Source organism: Choristoneura fumiferana, unplaced genomic scaffold (genome assembly GCF_025370935.1).
Source record: "Choristoneura fumiferana unplaced genomic scaffold, NRCan_CFum_1 Sck3bRy_167;HRSCAF=357_pilon, whole genome shotgun sequence".
Lineage (NCBI taxonomy): Eukaryota > Metazoa > Arthropoda > Insecta > Lepidoptera > Tortricidae > Choristoneura > Choristoneura fumiferana.
Window position 1 is genome coordinate 1,606 of NW_027412849.1, and position 5,826 is coordinate 7,431.

The window sequence follows — 5,826 nt, forward strand, 5'->3', positions numbered from 1 at the left end:
GACGAAGATTTTATTTTATGCACAAGAGCACAAAAAGTCATTTTTCGCTTAAGCCTTAAGAGGCGGGAGAAAAGTGAGTACTTTAGTCCGTAGGAGTAAAAGTACTTATTTTTTAATTTACTTAGAAAAACTCAAACAGCAGTACTTGCTTAGTTTTTGGCATAAAATAAGATAAAATGTTACGGCTTAGTCTACGTGGCCTTAGTTTATGCTTTTTCCGCATAGAAGTGGCGCCATTCTTTTTATTCCCGTTTGTGTATTGACCATTTCGCCGATGCGATTTTATATCTGTGTCTGGTTGAAAAAAAAACTTACCGCGAAAACTTGAAATTGTTGTAGAGCGTAAATCATAAACGATTAAAATAAAAGATTATCAATTATGTATGTCTTTTGCTCTTGCTCGACATCATAATTTGCACTGTCATTAGACGACATTGTGAGAATAATCAATTTATTTTAATCGTTTATGATTTACGCTCTACAACAATTTCAAAGTTTTCGCGGTAAGTTTTTTTTTCCAACCAGACACAGATATAAAATCGCATCGGCGAAATGGTCAATACACAAACTGGAATAAATAGAATGGCGCCACCTTCTATGCGGAAAAGCATAGAACTAGGCCACGTAGACTAAGACCGTAACATTTTATCTTATTTATGCCAAAACTAAGCAAGTACTGGCTGTTTGAGTTTTTCTAAGTAAATTAAAAAATAAGTACTTTTACTCCCTACGGACTAAAGTACTCACTTTTCTCCCGCCTCTTAAGGCTTAAGCGAAAATATGACTTTGTGCTCTTGTGCATAAAATAAAATCTTCGTCTAAGACCAAGGTAAGGACTGCAAAGGTAATCAGGTGTCAACAGCTACAAACAAAAAAAAATCTGTAGATTTTTATTTTTTTTATAATTTTTAATTTGTATAAAACTAATATTTATAATTATAGTTCAGCACCTCGTCCTCATGATCCAGAAAACTTGTAGTCGTATATTCTTACGCTACTACGTTACCACAATATTTTAAAGTAAATACAGGAAAAAACGCCTCCTCTCTGTCATCCTCGTACGGCTTCCTGTTCCGTCTTTGATCGCCGCCATTGTATTTTTTTGTGCGAAAGCGTTACCATATTCGTCGCTCGTTTTATATATTTTGAATAATTACTAGCCAAAATGAACAAAAGGAAAATATACACAAAAGCAGATTTATTGTTTAAAATTAGAAAATTAGGAAAATTGGTGCAATATGCTTCGGAGTCTAACTCGGATTCTGATGATGATGAAACACGTGCAGTGTGCACGTAAGTTTTATAAACAACCATCAACCTTATCAAATTTTCAGATACCTAACAGGTTAAATTGAAGAATTCATCGAGAAACTGTACACCATCCGATGAAATACCACTAAGTCAATACCTATCTTATTAGAGGTTAGATTTTTTCGAGTTCAGAATATTCACGAGAGGTTTATCAGCAACTCACAGCATGTCTTATGCATTTCTTCGAGTCCAGAGCATGCACGGGAGGCATGCCAGTGGCCGATTTTGTTGTGATTATCACGACAATTGCATGTTTGCTGTGCCGAGAGTATTCACGAGAGGCTTACCGGTGGCACGTTATGCACATGCACGTATACACAATAGTCCCGAGTATTCACGAGAGGTCTACCGTGTGGACGTTATATATTGTGTATACTGGAAGGCTGACAAATATGCTCATTGCATTTACAGCGACAGACCCAGAAGATCTAAGGGAGATTGGGATGATGGTGGAAGAAGTATCTTTAGAAAAATTCAGAAAGGGGGGGGGGCGCCAGCTATGGTGAGAAAACGGAAGATGTGCCCCGAGGAAGTGAACCTCTCTCCGAGTCTGTTATGAAAATTTTGGGTCCGAAAATTGAAAATCTGTTCTCTGATGAGCTTGCATTAGATGGGGAAAACATCCTGTAAACTGGTTTGTCAAAGGACACCATTCAGTGCAAATATGGTTAATTGTCCATTACCCCGCCTAGAATGTTGAAACTAAAGCTAAAGTCTTGGACAATGCTTCAAAACGATATTTCAATATAGTTGAAGAACAGAAACAGCTGACAACTAAGTGTGGGACTGGCAATGACAAATGTCATTAAGGAAATTCCAAACACTATTAAAATTTTAGAATATCTAAGTTGTTCAGCACACTTACTTTGCTACATGCACTATGAAATACCTATCCAAGAGTTGATGAAACATCCTTGTGTCTAGACTTAACAATTATGTGAAAGATTTGATATGGACAACAGTCTTATTGAAGGTCTCCTGTTTGGCAATAATTTTACAATTAAAAAAATAATAATAATAATATAGCCAGTCTGCTAAGAAATGTCTTGACAGAGTTTGAAGCCCACCATGCCCAGTAAAGGCCAAAGGATAAACCAAAACATAATTGTAACAAAGTTCCACTCCGGTCACCAGCAGCAGCAGCAGCTTGCCCGAGGACAAGAGCAACTTCCAGAGACATCAGCCCAAAAGCATCCTCCACAGCGCAGGCAATGAATGTCAACCAGGCAGGTCAGGTAGACTCCAATACTATCTAGACAGATGGGAGCAAATCACTACAGACTCAGTTATTTTAGACTGAATTTCTGGTTATAAAATACATAGTCTTTGGTGACCACCCGTTTCAATCCTCCATTCTGAAAAACAATAGTTTCTCAGTTTCAAGGTGCTGATTTGTCAAATAAAATTAACTAAATACTTGATAATGGTGCTATCAAAGAATGTTTACATAGTAATAAATAATTTTTGACAAGCTTTTTTCTTATCATAAAGCCTAATGGCACCTAACAAGCGTTTCCTATACTTGAAACAGTTAAACAAACCCATAACACCTAAATTAGAGGATAATAATAGGACAGAGCTGTCAAATTTATGAACAAACATTGCTTTATTTTATAGCAACAGTAGACTGGAAAACGTCTACTTCTTACTGCCGGTATATGAATCTGAATTATATAACCGGTATAAGAACCAGTGGTAGATTTTTGTTTTGACATTCATAAGTGCTTGTTATAGCCTAAATTGAATAAAGATATTTTGACTTTGACTTATATGTAATTCATTGTTATATATGTAATGTGCGTGTTATATTTTCTTTTCAAAGAAAAGTTATACAAATTCCAGTGCCTCCCATTTGGTCTCAACTCAATACAGCTCCATGGTTGCCTTTACAAAACTTATGAAACCGGTTATCCACTGCCTTTGGTCCAAAGGCTTATTAACAGCAATATATTTTATGACATACTGTATATAGGAAATGATGCAGAAAGTTGTCAAAATAAAATAACTAAATGTCAATTAATTAAGCAACCATCCTTCATGAGTTGTTTGTTGCCATAACATACATTTCTAGGTTTTGTACCAAATTTTAGAAATATGACAAGTACTTACTTAATTTTCTAAAAGAAAAAGAATTTCAATTTTTTCGATTTATGACCATGTTGTTAAATTAATAAAGAAATATAGTTGCAAAATTAGTGAATTTGCTAAGTTCATAGGTATTTTGGTATCATCTTACCCAGCAGTACCTAAAATGTGCCTGGCTCCATACTAAATTTCTTGAATCTTTTAAAACACTGGCCTTAGTTAATAGTAGAAAGAATTTCAATGCAACCCTAGATGTTAATTAACAAATAAATGATGATTTTTTGGTGAAAGCATAATATTCAATGTAGTTGTCTAAAAATAAAGTTTTTGTTATAAACTTGAAATATATTCTGATGCTATCATGCTAGTGGCTCTGGCTGGGGACCTGTTGTCCTGAATTCAATTATGGTAATTTTAATCACTAGGAATTACTAGCAGCCTATTTGGATTGAATTTTCTTGCATTGGATCTGTACAACTGTGAAATTATTTTGCAAATAAGTAATACTACTGCAATAGCATATATAAATAAATTTGGAGGCACACAACATCCACGCTTATATGCGGTTTGCTCGAGAGATCTGGCAATTCTGTGAGATGAAAGGGTTTTTGGTTTATGCTTCAGATGTACAATCGGAGAACAATATTGCAGACAAAGCCTCACAAATTAAAAACTTAGACTGGGTGTGAGCTATCTTTCTCTTTCTTCAGAACAATAACTAAAATATTTGAAAAACCAGAAATACACCTATTTGCTTGTTGAGCAAATAATAAATTGTGTTAATTTGTGTCATGGTTTCCTGACCCTGGTGCTTGGGCTTGTGATACCTATACTATAAAATGGAACCAATTTTTTCTATGCCTTCTCTACCTTTTTTCTATAATGCTGTTTTACAAAATAAAAAAAAAAAAAAAAGTATATAATATAGGTAATATATTATATTTATTTGAAAATATCAGAACAGAGGCATAGTAATTGTCCCAGATTGGCCCACCCAACCCTGTTTCAAATAATTTCAGTCTATGGTAGAGGGGAATTGTTAGTATCACCTTTCAGGGTGCACCCTCCCCTCCACAAGCAGCTCATATTGAAGCTGCAATATTGTCCTGCAAGCACTCACTAAGAGAGGCACAAGTAAGTCTTCAATGGATATTATGTTGGCATCAGCCACTAAAGGCATGATGAGACAACATTTATTATATAGTATAACCATTGGATTAAGTTTTGTAACAAACACAACTTTAATCTATTAGATGCATCTATTTAAAATGTAATAGCTTACCTTGTAATACCTTAAAGTTTAAAGAAGGCTTGACTTATACCTCTCTTAACTGATCTGTATAGATCTGTATCTCACTAATTTTAGACTCACAGTTTAGAAAAAAAAAAAAAAAAAAAAAAAAATAGAGATTTTTTGTAGGGATATTTAACTTAAACCCAATGTTCCAAAATACTCTGAAACATGGAACCCTAAAATTGTACTTAAACATCTGAATAATACTATATGTGTTCTCTAATGAAACATTAAACTTAAAAACTAAAAAATGTGTCACTTTTCTAGCAATTGTTAGAACACAAAGTGCAGACATTATCCTTGATTAAGTTAGATAATATTTTTTAACATGAGAATATTAAAAGTATTCTAGATCATATAATATCTTGGCCAAGACAAAAAACCGACTTGTGTTATTGTTGCTTTATTTTAACGAAAATTTAAATATCTAAATAAATAAATCTGTTTGGCTGTATTGAAAGTGTTGATTATGTTAACACCTTCTCTGCACACAGCACGCGACACGCGGCGACTTTATTTGCGGTCAAAGAGAGTGTTAACATCAAAACTATTAGAAAGATGGTAGGCTGGACCAGTGGGTCAAATATGTTTGCTAAACATTACAACAGACCACTGGTCCAGGATGCATCTTCTTTCTGGAGAGCTATATGTAGTTCACACTTAAGATTATAAGTTTATGTTAATAGTAACACAAGACATACTCTTGTTATTGTTTATTAAGCTAAGGTAGCTTATTTTTAGTTTTATATTTGAGAAGAAATTGTTTCTTTGAAAATTTTAACATTAAATGTTAAATATTTCACTAATCACAACTGTTTGCTTTAAACATCTACAAGTTTTCTGGATCATGAGGACGAGGTGCTGAACTATAATTATAAGATCAGTCGAACTTACCTAAGTGAAGGCTGATCATAATTATGGGAAGCACCTCGTCCGAAATGATCCAGTCCCTCCCTAACCCATATCTTAGTTTATTTCAGATTCAATAAAAATAAAGGCCCTGAATGGTTGTGATTAAGAGCTTTAAAGGAATGGCGGCGATCAAAGACGGAACAGGAAGCCGTACGAGGATGACAGAGAGGAGGCGTTTTTTCCTGTATTTACTTTAAAATATTGTGGTAACGTAGTAGCGTAAG

General features: G+C 34.3%; 1 long non-coding RNA gene across 1 annotated transcript; it reads left to right on the forward strand.

The window, feature by feature from the left end:
• The first annotated feature begins 1,165 nt into the window (after positions 1 to 1,165).
• Positions 1,166 to 5,496, forward strand: LOC141445045 (uncharacterized). Its single transcript, XR_012453268.1, has 2 exons — positions 1,166 to 1,293; positions 2,446 to 5,496. It is a non-coding gene; the product is annotated as an uncharacterized lncRNA (long non-coding RNA).
• Positions 5,497 to 5,826: the final 330 nt, after the last annotated feature.